The sequence below is a fragment of the Coturnix japonica genome, chromosome Z, assembly GCF_001577835.2.
Source record: "Coturnix japonica isolate 7356 chromosome Z, Coturnix japonica 2.1, whole genome shotgun sequence".
NCBI classification, from domain to species: domain Eukaryota; kingdom Metazoa; phylum Chordata; class Aves; order Galliformes; family Phasianidae; genus Coturnix; species Coturnix japonica.
The window spans coordinates 34,081,994-34,097,299 of record NC_029547.1 but is presented as its reverse complement, the minus strand read 5'-3'; the positions used below and the strand labels follow the sequence as shown (position 1 = coordinate 34,097,299).

At 35.4% G+C, this 15,306-nt stretch overlaps 1 protein-coding gene across 1 annotated transcript in view; it reads left to right on the top strand.

Moving 5' to 3' along the window:
- The window catches only part of LOC107306232 (guanine nucleotide-binding protein G(q) subunit alpha), a 117,860-nt gene that overhangs the window by 46,340 nt on the left and 56,214 nt on the right, over positions 1-15,306 (top strand). The gene's annotated exons all lie outside the window — the stretch shown is intronic.

Here is a 15,306-nt window from a genome sequence, read left to right as displayed (position 1 = left end):
TTATGTTGTTCTGACAACACAGAGTTGCTGCTGTCTCCATGGGAGCCACTCTTAAAAAGATGTCTTGGGGCATGCATTACAGGAAGAGTTTCAGCGCCAGCCTGATGTTTCCTTAGAATTTATCACTTCTTTTCCTTCCAGTGAGTACTGTGGCCAGAGCACAGTTAAACCATTTCTCTGGTCTGCACCAGCACTGCTTACAGTTTACCATTGATATTACATGTGGAAAAATAGTTCGAGATAATTGGCTCTGAGCATGTTTTAAAATAAAAAGTTTTATACAAGATCTTAAAACCGATTCTTCTGATGCTGATGATGCTGCTGAAATTCAAAAGGACAAACTGCATTTGAAATGTTGTAAGGTTTGTCTTTGACTAGTCTGACTTCTTTTTAATCTTTTTTTTTTTTTAAATATTTGTGTTTTAAAAGAAAGGTAAGTACAATATGTCAAGCATTCAATGAAGGAGAGGGAAATATTTAGTATTTACTTGAATGCATAGATTACATTGCTTTGTGTCCTACTTCTTGCCTTAGAAGTGGCAGGACTTTGTTTGAGAACAGTTCCTAAGAATTTGAAATGATTTTTACAGTTGAGTCATTATCAGCAATTTTGTCAGGAAGAGTTGATAAAAGGTGGAGGGCTCAGCTTTTTTTTTTTTTTTTTTTTTTTTTTGAATCTTGATTGCTTTGTATATTATGAACATTGAATGAATGATAATTTAGTAATATGGGACAAAAGTACTGTTTTCTCTGATGAACTAATTAAAGGTTAATTTATTCTAATGTTTTTTTTTAAAACAACAGAAATTATCAAAAAACGAGATTTTTTGGAAGGAAGTAAACAGTTGTTGAATAGGAATACGTGATGAAATATTTGTGTTAATACAAAAATCTTTTGTTAATCATTATAGTTTAACTGCTGTATGTGTATCAAGGTTGCCAGTTTAGAAATAGGACAGTTAAAAGCTCATTATTAGGTAAAAAAAGCATTGTTTCTCCATTTGCATCTGACAGTTATGGCTGGTTTTCCTTTTATTGGTGACATAATGTTGAATTAACCCCAGAGTCTTGAAGGAATCTGAGTTTATGCAGTGGAAAAGTAGAAGAATCCAGTCTGCCAAAAAACATACTGTTAACCGTCTTTAATAGGAGTTAGTGTTTGGAGCACATGGTAGAAAATTGTCCAAAATAGTAAAACAGATTGTTGAATTTCCTAGTTTGACTGTGTGCTGCAGCTGTCTGGTTTTCTCTCATCTCTCAGAAAACAAAATCAAATATGCAACTAGTATTAAAATGAAAACTGCATTTTAGTGTGGATTATAACTTGAGTGCATGTTTTTGCTGTATGCAGAATGCCTAGTATTTCCTAGTGTTCTCAATTGAAAAGTTTGTTCATTGTGAACACAGGTTTTGTTTTTTTCTTTTCTTTAAAATTGGTATCACTTTTCTGTAGTGTCTAGTGGTCCTAATGATAGATTAGTAGAAAATAAGGAAAGAAAAAAAAAAAAAAGCTTCAAAATATGTGGTCTGTACTTAATATTCAAGTTTAGAGTGTTCAGTTTATATAGCATGTTTGGTATAGTTGGAATGAGTTCATATTGGCATAGCTGTCTGTTTTGTACACGTGGCCAAATCTGTCTAATTAGAGTTTTTCACTTTCTCTGCATACAGGTGACTTCGCCGTAAGTGAATATCTATCTTTGTGCTTAGCTTTTTTACAGACATTTATAACACTTTTAAATAGGGTTAGATATGAAGAAAAGTGATCAAATGACATGGTTTTGAGGCAGTTCCTTTAAAAAATTCCTTCTGAAAATTCAAGAGCAATACTTGCTGCTGTATCATGCTAGACTAGAGAAGATGATGGTCTGCTACACTTACACTTTGTACACTGTGTCCTTCGCTATAAAGTAGCAACCACCAATTGGTTAATTAATCCGTTTAAAAAAAAAAAAAGTCAATTGAAAACAAACTCATTAGTCTAGCAGTCTAGAAAACACAGGAAGAGTACTTCCTATTAATTTGAATATCATATCAGGAAATCCTATCTCTAGAGAGAGTATCTCAAAGCTTAAGTAACAGCATATTTTTAGCACAGTGCTTGTTTTGGACATTAGTTTAGGAAACTACAGCTGTTGATGCTGATGCATCTAAAGAAATGAGGGTAAAGTGACTCTTATGTCCAATTTCTTGTATTCTGGGAAGCTACTGTAGATTGCGGCTATAGTAGAAGAGCTTTCTTCTTACTGTACCAGTTCTATTACCTATAACTGAGAATTGCTAAAGTTCGGGTATTTTGAAGTCTTTAAATCTGTCTCCTTATTTAAAAAAGAACAGCTAAGTAAGCATTTGGGATTATTTTAATATAGTGCAGAAAGAAACAAGTTTTAAGTCCAGCAATTTAGTTCTTACAAAGTGCTGTTAGCTTTTTTTAACTACAAGAAGTTTTCTTCTGCCTCTTGAATTCCATAGTAAGAAGTAGTTTATGAGGAACAGAAAAGCATTAGTTTTTTTCTGAAAATATACATAAGCAAATTTCAGAATTGCCTGTTTTTAGTATTGAGTGAATGTACAGTGTTAAGTCAAGTGCAGTTACAGACATTTGCATGTGCATTTTTCAACATTAAAATGTGCACAGATTTTCTTAATAATCTTATACTACGTTATACCGAGTTACGCCATGCTATTCCCATTCAGTGTAACTGTGGAAAGATAAGTTGCTTTTTTGTTCAGTAGACTTTGTCAGGAAAACGTCACTCAGTAGTGATTAACAGGCAGGAAGTCTTGCTTGAATCCTATGTCCTTAAGTTCCTGTGAAACTTTTAAAATAGTCATGACAACATAAGTGATGTGAGGGGAAAAATAACGAAGTAGACTACAAAAAAAGTTGTTCAAGAGGCTGAAAATAAAAATTAATTTTTATTATAGATCTGGGCAATGGATTTTATGTTTCCTAAAAGTGATCAGCTGCTGGAGTTGTTTCAGTATTTATGCCTGTTGCATTTGGGGAATGCTTTGCAGTGAAAATATGCAGGTATAGGAAATGTATTTCAAGTCACATAATCGTGGACGTAATCTTCAAGCCCACATTTATCTTTATGTATTATAAATTATAATGTCCAGGATAAAAGAAAGGTTTTTCTTATAGTAAAATTCAGCTTTGGCTGAGGATTGAGCTTGTGTTAACAAGAGATTTAAGAAAACACTTTTTTTGCTTTTCATTTTCATTTGTTTTGAATTTTGAGGTTTTGTATTTTTGTATATGGCAGTTTTTCTGCACTTTTTTTTATCCTGCATTAAAATATGTATGAAGCCTGCTCACTTTATTACCTCAGTCACATGTCTACCTGTTCTTAAGACACAGGCCCTCATTTCTTGACTCTTAGACTTTGTATTCACTGTTAGGTGATTACTTAAATGTGAGGCATGTGGTAAGAGTCCATTGATTTTTTTATTTTTATTTTTTTATTTTTTTATTTTTAATTATTATTTTTTTGTCTGGAAAAGGAGGCTGCCAAAAGCATGACATTATCTGCATCTTAATTTTTCATTTTTTTTTTTTTTTCAGAAACAAAACTCAGAGCTAATAATGTTGAAGAATGTTTAGGTTTCAGTAAAAATGTATACAGGTCATGACTGCAGATTACTTAACAGTATGGTGGACTTAAGATTTTGGATAAGTAGGAAAATCATTTGCTGTGAGTAGCTTTAAATCCCTCATAACACTTGTCCAGTGCTTATGTGGCTCTCAGTTTCCTTAGTCTCTATCATGCAGGAGAGTTGATGGGGTGTGTGCCCTGGCTGGAACAAGTGATACTCTGAAAGAAACTATTATGATGGAGGGGTTTTATGCTAATTAAGGTTGTTTCAGAATGTTTCATTTTAATTTGTGTGACCTATGGGCAGAGTTAAAATTTGGATCAGTGGTTAGTTAACCTTTCTAAACCATTTTCTAGATACAGTAATAGATTGCATGTATATATTTTGCTAATTTGAAGCATTATTTTCAAAATGTAGGTCGTGTCCTGAGTAGTCTGTTTGAAGATACTCTCTTTTAATATTTTTAACTAGCTGTAGCTGCTAGTTTGAGAGCGTATGCTCTATTGCTGGCCATACAGGCAGATAAATGAGTGTGCTTGATAAGTGAAGACATTTGCATCTGGTCTCCAGACTTGGACTAGCTATTAACTTTAAACCAAATATTGCCAGTTTTACAGGCTGGATGAAAAGTCTGCCACTTTAGCATGAAAAAGCCCTGGGCTTCCTTTCTAGACTCCCTACAGCCATATGCTGGGTGGAGGAGCTGTAGGGATGATGCACCACAGAGTAAAACTGTTGACATAGTGTTTGTGTAAGCCTCATAAATCCTATTATGGCATTTGGGGTTAATTGTTCCATATCATGGCTATTTTTTTTTTTCACCTGTGTATCCAAAAAAAAAAAAAAAATAAATAAAAATAAAAAATAAAAAAACTGGGTTGGCATTTAACATTTAGTCAAACTTTTCTCATCTAGTATGTATCTGTTATCTGCTGAGCTTATACTACATATGTTATAGAAGAAGAATAACAGGTTGACCTTGGAAAATCTGAATGCAGACTTACTGTTCAAACTGTACCATTTGTAAGGCCACGCTGTGTCAAAGTATTTGAAAATTGCTTTAGAATGAAGTATAAATAAGATTTTTATGTTCACCTTTCTGCTACTGCCTGCTTTTTCAATTATGATTATTCCTGAAGTAGCCCAGTAGTTTGTTTTTCAATACTTGTTCTAGGTACTTGAAACTGGAGAAACATGGTACCACCAGTTATTCAGGGCTATTTCAAGGATCATTTAAAGCAGAAATCTGCTTAGTACTGGAGAGACAATCAGTGGTGTTTATACCTGTGGTATTAACTAAGTAGTCTCTCAGATGATTCTGGCAATTTGTGCAGAATTTGCATTATGTAAGAATTCTAAGGTGTGTCCTGATACTGCCGTATTGCTTCTAAACTGAGTATCAATGCAAAGGTAGTACCAGTTAGTAGTCTGCATTTTCGGAAACAGGAAAAAAAAATAGTTTGTATTGGAAAATTGCTTTTTGTTTTTAACTTCTGTTGACTTTTTTTTTTTTTTTAAGAATTCATTGAATGTATGAATTAGAATGAAAAAATCGTATTCCTGTGACTTAAACCATAACAGCATATGTTGAAATACCACTTGAGAATAAAACTCATGCCAAAATAATTCATTATACCAATGTCTGAAAGCTATATTTATTCTTTAGAGCACGTGTTCCAATCAAATAGGAAGTATACTGTGCGATTTTAATTTCTTGGAGAGATGCCTTCTTTTCCTTTTCTTGAATATAATAAAGCTGCTTTCATTCAAAATTTATTTCCGCTCTCTAAAGCTGAAGTAGTTTGCTCTAAAGCTTTAATTACATAATTCCCATAAACTCAAACTTTCTGGATATTCTTTAGTTACTTTAGTTACTTTTTCCTCCTTTTTATTTTCTCAGTCAATCTGGAGTTTTCAGTACTGAGAGACATAAAAATAAAGGACTGAAAATAAAGCCACTTGAAACAGTGCATAACCATACTGGATAGTATGCATTTTCTTTCCATCTGCAAGTAAAAAGAGGAGCATAGAACAGTAGGAAACATGGTGGCTTTAAAAAAAAATAGTGTGTATACTGTGGCATGCAGAATATAAAATGGGTATTATAAAGAAAATTGTAGTTACTTACCTGACTCAAACCTGGTAAAGGGACCAGGATATTTAGGAGGAGGATGAGGAAATTGGGAATGAATGAGTCTTCTCAGAGGTTGCAAAGGAGACTACACAGTGACAGCAGTGGAGGGATTTCCCTGAAGGAGGACACTGATTATACAGGTAATTTCTTGGGGCTGTCTGTGATTCAGAGGGAGCATGTCTATTTCTGTAGGCCTATTAGATCACAGAACGCTTTTCTTCCAGAGTTTGTATAAAGGTACCATGTTTGCTTATAGTTCTTTTACTGCTTGTGACCCAAGTCGGCTCTTTGAGAGGAACCTAAGCTTCTGTTGGCGTTTTTCCAAACTAAGACTTGGAGTTTTTAAGATTTCATCAGTAGTTCTAGTGCCACTGACCAGGAAAACAAATTATGTAACTGCATTATTAGGTTCATTTTGAACAGCCTTGTTTCAAGCAAGAAGTTTTTCAGCAGGACAATATTTATAAATAAAATAGTCCTAATCAGAATGGGGCATGGCAGCACAGCTTTGTACTCATGTCATTCTTGTGTGATAAACAATGACTTGCACTTGCTGCCCATGCTGTGGCAGGGTAGTCATTCACTGCATTGCAAAATATTTTAAATAGCAACTCTCCCCTGTGGAAAAACTTTATTTTTTCACTGTTTTGGAAAATAAATTTATTTTGTAAATTCTTGATGGTCTAATTTTAATCAGAGAAGCTGTAGCTCAAAAGCTCTCTTTCTCTGTTCTTTCCCGATTCCAGTGCATACTTACTGGTATGCTTCTGACTGTCCCTTTTCAATGCCTGTCATCTTTTGTGGTCTTCCTGTAGAGCTTCCTGTGTACTGCTGTTTGATGAGACCATATGAATCAGCAGCGTGGGTGGTGTTTTTACCCTTCTGACAAATGAGAAAAATGCAGCAATATTCTTAATTTTTCTTCATTTAAGTCATTCATATTCAGATAATTACTTTTTAATGCACATGAGGATGCATTTGTGTGACCTAGTAGGTGTTTGGTTGTTTGTTTTTTGTTTTAATTTGTCATCTACTAACCATAGTATGTAGTAGAAAAGAAGCTTTTATGAATGCATCCCAGCTTGATGATATAACCCTCTGCCTGTGCATCAAAACAGACACTGTCTACAGAATCCTTGTCAACATAAAATGCAATCAAATTTTGTCTATTCAGCATTTTAATGCAATTTGTTTTCCTGTACTGCTCTAGTGGTCAAAACTATGTGAGAATGAGATTCTATGATTTCTTTGCTCTTGGGAAAGAAATGAAAATTAGATTTGTCATGTGGAACTTTCACAATGAGAAGAAATTCAAATAAATAATGTCTTGGAGAGGGCTTGTTAGACCCACGTACATTGTTATGAAGGGAAGAAATACAGTCTAATTGACAAGAACCTACTTATAAGGTAAGGATTAATTCCTGAAGATAGATTTGTTCAGTAACTTCTTCAGTGTTTAGTGGTCTCATTAAATAATTACTCTTTGAACATGATATAGTTATCTCTCAGCAGGGTTTTTGTAAGCATTTTTTTTTTCCCCTTAAGTATTTATTTTTCACAAGTTGATAGACCTCTTTCATTAAGTTAAACCTTTTTTTTGTTTGTTTGTTTGTTTTTCCCCTCACCTTGGGTATTCTACATATCAGATACTGAGCAGCTGTATTTTGCTGAAGGGTATGAGAGAAGGATAATATGCAAGAACTACAGTGTTCCTTTTACCAGGTTCCTATATTTGTTTTGAACTCTCAGTCTTTTTGAAACTCAAGATGTTTCTCAGGATTTTCTTCAGCAGCAGGAATTGCGGAAGCAATCAAATGGAGTCATTATTTGACATAAGTTCATTTTATCCCACTTTATGAAGATGGCGGTTGAATATGGACTTCCTGATTTGGTAGCATTTCCAAGTATCCACTTTGTACAGCCAGGGTTCTCCCAGCTGCAGAGATCTGGAGATGTTAATAGAGGGCTTGCTGAAAAAAATATTCCAAATGGCTGTGGAAGCAAACAGAAAACAATGCCATAATTCTAGATCTGCAGTGGATGGTATTGACCAAAATACAAGACATCTCTTTTTAAAAATACTTGTAAGGAAGGAGCAGTAACTATCCTTTTATGAAAAGCAAAAATGTAGTGCATGCTTTTACTGTGGAGTAATTTTGTCTTAGAGATCAGAGTTCATAGACACTCTGACCGGCTGATTAAAAATGTGCTTAAGCAGAACCCTACCGCACCCAAAATACAGACGCCTCTTTTCATCTTCCATCTCCTAGTCATGCCTCACTGCATCAGCAGATTAATGTAATGACAGAATCAAGGGTAAATCTTGACTGTTAGGATATCTTATGGGTTCCAACACAGTTACAGTTTATAAATAAAATCAGTAACTCAGCAATGAGCAAACTCATTTTCCTCTGCACTTCATAATTTTTTTTCCCCCCACACTCAGTAACAGCACAAGAGAGAGGCTCAGATCCTTTAAAAAGACTTTTTCTGTTTTGATGCAAGCTTGCCTGCCATTTTGTATGTGTCTGTCATTTCAAGTTCTTTATACAACATCTTTCTAAGCAGATGCCTATGCTGAAGACCAGTAAGTATTAAGATACTAGTAATTAGATCTCAGAACGACCAGAGGTGCTGGAGAACTGTTCAGAGCTGCTGCAGAGAAAGGATAGAGTTATTTCTCTCTTCTTCCCAGCATTCTGTGTAGTGGCTCTATGTAGAGCCTCTGCTTTCTTCACTCCACTTGCAGCAGAGCTCTTACAATAAGCTGTTTCAGGATAACTCCATATGTGCAGAGACATGAGTGGAAAGTGATGGTATTATATGCACACTGCCCTGGATCATTAAGAGGTATAAATTCTTCCCCTGCCTGTATACATCAGCTGTCTGTAGGGATCATCTCTTTCACTGGCTTGTGTGGCCACAAGCATATCAGTCCTATCAGAAATGTTTAATACGCTTATTAAATTTGGGTAATTAAATATAAATTCTATAGCAATACATTAATTCAATTTATTTGCTTAATGAATTTAGTTTCAATAACATAGCTGCCAATAAGTAAATTGGAGCTGCATATCTACATAGGCATCTTGGACTGGATCCCATTGCAGTTAGGTTAATATTAATGTTATTTATTGCCAATATAGAAAACACCACCTAAACATTGAGTAACAAATTTGAATTAGGCTATTGTCTTTTTTTCTCTTTTTGACCTCTGTATAAAAAAAAAGTATTTCTACTTTTTGTAAAAATCACTGTGTCAAAGTGTTGTAAGGGTGGCTAATAAAAAGATGTTGACCAAGATGGTGGTAAATAGTCAAAGGTTATTAGTAAAGAAAACTCACCAATGTCAATGCCTTGACCAGAAAGGTGAGGCAGTCTTCACTGTGGAGCAGTCTCCAAGAGATGCTGTCTTAGTGGTGGTCAGCCCTTAAATGAGGTCTCAGAGGAGGTGGAGTCAAAGTCCACCCCTTCTGGGAGCACAGCTAGATTACTCTCACCTGTGCTCCCGCAGCTGACCCAACATTTGTCTCAGCTAATTAATCAGAGGTTCAAATTGTGATTTCCCATACAAGTCTTAATCATACTGGCGTTAGCTTTCTTCAGAACATACATGGCTACAGAAGTGAATACAGAGGTCATATATTTGTGATACAGTAACACCACAATAGCGAGCAGAGGTATCTGCTCTGCAAAACCAACAACTGGTTTAGATAACGAGCTGCCATTTTTGGCTATATGTGACCTACTGCCAACCTGTGGATCTCAACAGTTGCCTCCAGTCTCATGCATTATTCATGTTAGCGTGCTTGGAGGTGTGATAGGGCCATCATGAGCTTTGATGAAGAAGAAAAAGTGAAGTACTATCTACCAGACCCACTAGCTGCTAGTCAGTTAGGCCAGCCCTGAGGATGTTCTTTCTTAACTTGGAGAAGTGCCTGAAGCTAAAAGCTTTAGCTTTAACAGTCCAGAGGGCATAAAGATGATATATTGCTACCTTATGCTTAACTCTTTCTTTTCTTTTTGTCTTGCTTTTGGTATGTTGTTGAACATAGATTTGCTGGATTTGTCATTTGGCCTCATACCTCATATGCAAAAATATGTTCTAGAGAATGTCAGTTAATCCATATCTTCCCATTATCTGGGGTTGTGTTTAATGCATGTTACTCAGTAGTTTCTCAGATATTGCCTGTAGTTAAATATACTTTCTTCTTGTTAAAGAAAGGAACAAAGTAGTTCTCTGGGCTAGATCTGAAAGCTAAAGTAACAACTCAAGTTTTGCTGCCAGGTCTCGTTTCTTTCATAACTGATTTAAGACCTCCTTTTTTTCTTCTGTTTTATAGAAGTCAACACTATTAATTAATCTCCTAAGCCAGAATAGAAAAGTAGTTGTTTTTGTTTTTTCCTGGTAAAAGATAACGAACACTTATATCCCCATTTTGAGAGGATTGAATGTATAAATTCTTGCCTGTTCAGTAATTTATACTGTTCTCTATACTGTGAATTGGAATTTCACACACTGTCAAGGGTTTTATTTATTTATTTATTTATTTATTTTTAATTGTGGCAAAGAGATTTTGCTTTAATGACATTAATGAAATTTTGTATTTTGGATATGAAACAGCAGTGATTGAACTACAGTCCAACTTGTAAGGAGGGCAATTTGTAAAGAACTTTGCTTATAAAGTACTTCTAATACTGACTATGTAAAAACCAGTTTTTAAGAGATATGTCTTCTCTGAAGAATCAAGACAACTGCAGGTAATTTTCATTTAATCTCATGAAATTTATGTTGCCTCTTCTGCTATCAGTTCTTTTAAATACTAGAAAGAAAATCTCAGTTCTCTGATAAAATGGGTCTGATGTCATTCTGAAGCTTTTTTTAGTGGATTGCTAGTTGTGTTGACTGTTTCTGGACCCAGTCTTTTGATGTCTTTATTTTCAATTCCTAAGTCTGTATTCAGCAAGAGGACACCTATTTGAGCTGCTAATTCCACTTTCATTGACTTCTTTAGAGTCCTAATTTTGGAAATTGTAAGGTTGTGAATAGTTATAAGTAAGTACTAATGCTTTCGCTCATCATATTCCTATTTTTTTTTCTTCTTTTTTTTTTAATGCACTTGGTTTCTAACTTTCTANTTCTATGAAAATGGAAGAATTCATTTTTGCAATGAAATAGAAGTCAGTCATAACTATTTAGACAAGCAGCAATTATTTCCTTCGTCTTCTGACTTTTCTAATTGCATGCTGTTAACCTGAAGTGTTTTTGTGCATAGATGGTGGACAGTGAGAGTGTAGTGACTCTTTTGAGGTGATTCCTCTTACTTGCATGACTTGCCTTGCTCAAGTGGAGAGAGGCTGACTCAGTTGAGCAGCATTTTCCTCCATCTCATCTGTTTTGTCAGTGTTGGTGTGTATTATTAGGGAATGTGACTTCCATATGGTTAATGTGTTCACAGCAGCATCACCAGTAGTCCATAGGTCAGTTAAGTTGCACGTACTGACAGGGTGAGGCATACAGGGCAAGCGGACTAAGCTGCTTCTGGTAGGAAGAAAGCCTGGCTAAAGAAACACCTCTTTTAATGTCTCAGATCTGCAGTACCTACTCATTGTATATGGGCCTTCTTAAGCAATGGCAGCCCAGACCAGCGATTTGGTTAACTGCATTGTTAAGTGGAATAGGTAGTTCATAAGTGGAACACTCCAGAACTATTTTTCCTGTGTAATATCTCTTATCTTTTGTAGTAGTTACTTTTTGAAGTAGTGAATCATCCAGGAGCCTACCCATTTGCCTCCAGGAAAGAACAAAAATGAAAGATACAGTTGAAAATGTAACCAAAAAAATGAGTGCTCTTTCTGTTTCTTCACTTTGTAGACATTCTCTTGACACCTTGCATTCACCAAGGTGTGCCTCATGAGAGTAGTGGCACAGGAAAGCCTTTCCATAAAACTACAATCTTAAAATTTTGTAGTATGAAGTGAACCATGTTGGTGCATCTTTGTTTTTATTTCTTCCTTGTAGGTACTTATGATTCAGCATTAATTATGCTGAGTCCAGTGGTTGTCCTTTTAATCATGTTGAGGAGCTCTTATATAAACTAACACTAGATTAATCACATAAGAATTCATGAACATGAATGCATAATCAGGCAGTTTATTTGAAATGCCTGAAAGATGTCTTGTTGATCATCCTCCTCTTTCGAACTGTGGAACTCACTAGAGGTCCCCATAGAGTTGTATTTTATTTTTTATGCTTGTGCTAAGGCAGAGTCTCAGTATGCTAAGTACTGTCACTAATAAAATCTTGTCTGAAGAAGTTCAATTTAAGAAACTTGTGGATTTGTCCTCTTCAATAGTATATGTTCATTTATACAACAATCAGTAAAATTTAGGCTTCAGACAGGCCTCTGATCTGTAGGAACAAAGTCTTGAGAAGTATGAGGAAGAAACATCCAGAGAAAGATTGCCAGTAGCAAGTAATTGAAATTCATTATGTATATACATTTTATACTTTTTTTACCTTAATCATTGAAATCCATGTTATGGTCCTTAAATTTGTACTGCCTTGTTTCCTATTTTCCCTCATCTCTACAATGTTTTAGGGCACAAAAAAGAGTATCCCAAGTCATAATACCTTAATTAATTATGTCCTCTTTCAATGATGTAACTGCTGAAATACTGTTTCCTTTTCAATTGAGATACAAAACAGTAGAGGGTTTTTTTTAAATTGATTTTGTTTTTTAGTAAAAGGTGTTTTTAGTCTGCACAGACATAATGTTTTTGTAGACATCCTTCCCCAGAAATACAGTGTTTCAATAACAATATTTGAATCTCTGATTTTAGATCTGTATACTAATGGTAACCAAACTTGGATAGATTATTAAATGACAGATGTTACTTAATAATACTTTATGTTGATCACTGTCTAGTTAATGGAATTCTTTTCATCAATTCCTTCCATTACTCTTTCATCTTCTAACTGTGAGATGAAAGTTTATTGTATACCTTGATTGAATGAAATCTACTGTAAAGTGCAGTTTCGGTACATTGATATCTTTTGTTTGTTTTTTTTTGGGGGGGGGGAGGGGGGGGGTGGCGGGGTTTGTTGTTGTTTTTTTTTNGGGGGGGGGGGGGGGGGGGGTGGCGGGGTTTGTTGTTGTTTTTTTTTCTATTAATATTCCTAAGGCTCAAAATCTGTGTAGTTAGCAGCTGAAGTTTGAGGGATTTTCTGGTTATCTGGCTGTCATGCCCTTTCTCTTGGATGATATAATTTCCATGTCAGTCATTGACATTCCAGTCAATTCTGACTCATGTTTGTTAGTTCTTCATAAAAATTCCATCTACCAGGAAGGCTGAAACTAACATAAAAGAATTAAACAAGGTAATTTAGAAACACACCAATCTGCAGAGAGGAATACTTGCTAAAGTCTTGGCAGCACCCACTGAATAGCTTCTGGAGAAGGAAGGGTGGTATTCTTTTTACTTGTTTGTTATACAACCTAATGGTGTTAGACTGGAATTTCTGGGAGTCAACTTTATGTGAACCTCTGATTATAAGGTGATGGCTTGTTCAATGCTGCTCACTGCAAGAAGGGGAGAAGGAAACTTTATGGTTGTAAGCATAAGTATATGTCTCTTGATGGCTTTTTTTTTTTTTTTTTCCTAGCTTTTCCTTCTTAAGAATGCTACTTCAGAAAAACAGCAGTGCTGCATTCCATTGCTTCCCTTAACATTAGCAACATAATACAATTAACATAGTTTTTCAATTGGGTAGCTACTACTGGAAAAAGCAAAACACAGTGGTGAGGCTAGTTGTAAATTTGTTAATTCCTTCTTTTGGTGCTTGTCAGAGCTTCATACAGCAGCGCAAGCATTAACTCAGGAAGAGAACACAGTTTTAATATGCAAGTGAATCATGATTATTGTCTTTGTAAATACAAAAGGAGGAGGCAAGCAAAGTAATAGTAATTCATTTCGAGCTCAAGTTGTTCATGAAATAGCCTTGAAAACTGAAACACCTTAATGTACTTATGGAAGCAGCTGATGCTTGTTACAAGCCCGCTAGATTTTTGCCATGACAGATGGATGCAATTATCTAAATTGTGAGATAGAGTCAAGCAAGAGCTTGACTTCTTGAGGGTGAAGGGCCTTTCCATTGTTCTCTGGTTCAGTTCCTTTTACAGCACAGCAGATCAGTGCATTGTTGTCCCTGTGATGTATTGCTAGTGTCATTGACATGCCTTCTCTTCCTGACTGCTTTCCACTCTGTAAGTGCAGCAGACTATTACCTCCTTAATTCACACTCTGCCTTTGTGTGAACTCTGCTTGCACCTTGTTTTAGATTCAGATGAGCCTGTTAGCTCCAGGCTCTCCTGATGTCAATTTCAAGTGGAGGATGAAAGTCCAAGCATTGTTTTGACTCTGGTCACTAGAACTGGTGATGCTGACATAAAGGGCAGAAATGTGGAGAACGAAGTAGACTGTGTGAATCACTGCAGTGATCCCTTCTTTGTGGTGATTTGTAATTTTTCATTTCTTAGCATGACAGCGACAAAGCAGTAAGTTATTGCAAACAGGTGGAGGTCAGAAAGTTCTCCATACAGCTGACTAAGCCATCACTGTATAGCTGTTCTTGTGTCTGAGGTGGATTAAGTTGTTAAAATGGGTCTATATTAGTCTGCCATCCATAATGCACCTTGATAATCCTGTTCTGCTAACGCTGGAAAATGGACTTGGAAAAATAGTTTTATAACTTTTGTTTTAGTTAGCATTATTGCTCATGTGTGTTTTTAAAGGACAATATTATTGTACTGTGTTTCTATTTTTTTCTTTAAAAGTTACAACCTCTTGAAAATCTTTATCAATTATAGCATGTCTACTGACAAATGATTTTCTAAGAATGATTGTTCTTTCCCATGCTGTTTTAAAAATTTTGTGGTTAATTGTTAACTTGTTTCTGAATGTGCCGCAGTTGTAATAGAAATTAACTTCTCAGATGATATCAAGAAAAAAAAGCATTGAGAAAGCTACTATACCATATGAGGAAAAGAATAATGAAAATAAAATAAGGACCTGATTAAGATTGTGGGCTTATACTGTACAGTAGTGAAACTTATAAAGCTGAATAACAAGAAGTTTCTCCAGTGGAGCAGAAGGACCCACAACAATCAGTTTTTATGTCCTCTTGCTGAGGTTGTTGTTCAGTGTGTGCATGCATTAAGCTTATCCTCAGGTGGATTTGCAGTCAAACAGGAAAGTTTTTCTGCCTGCAATTAGAAGCTTATCCAACTCTATTTAATGCCAGAAATAAAAGCTAACCTCTGCAGAGGTTAGAAAGCACAAGGTAAAGTTTTTACAAATGGCCATTAGTTTTTATTCAAGTTGTGTGTTACAAACTGATCCAAACTATGTTTGCAGATCAAAGAGAAGGTGTAGCTTGACAAGACTTTATCTAATGTTTCCATTTAACTTTCATGTTGGTCTTACAGTGTTTTATCATACAGAAGCACTCTTTACATAGTTTGTGTGCAGGAAGTAGCCTGCAGGGGACAAACTTTGGAAAAGTTGCAGCA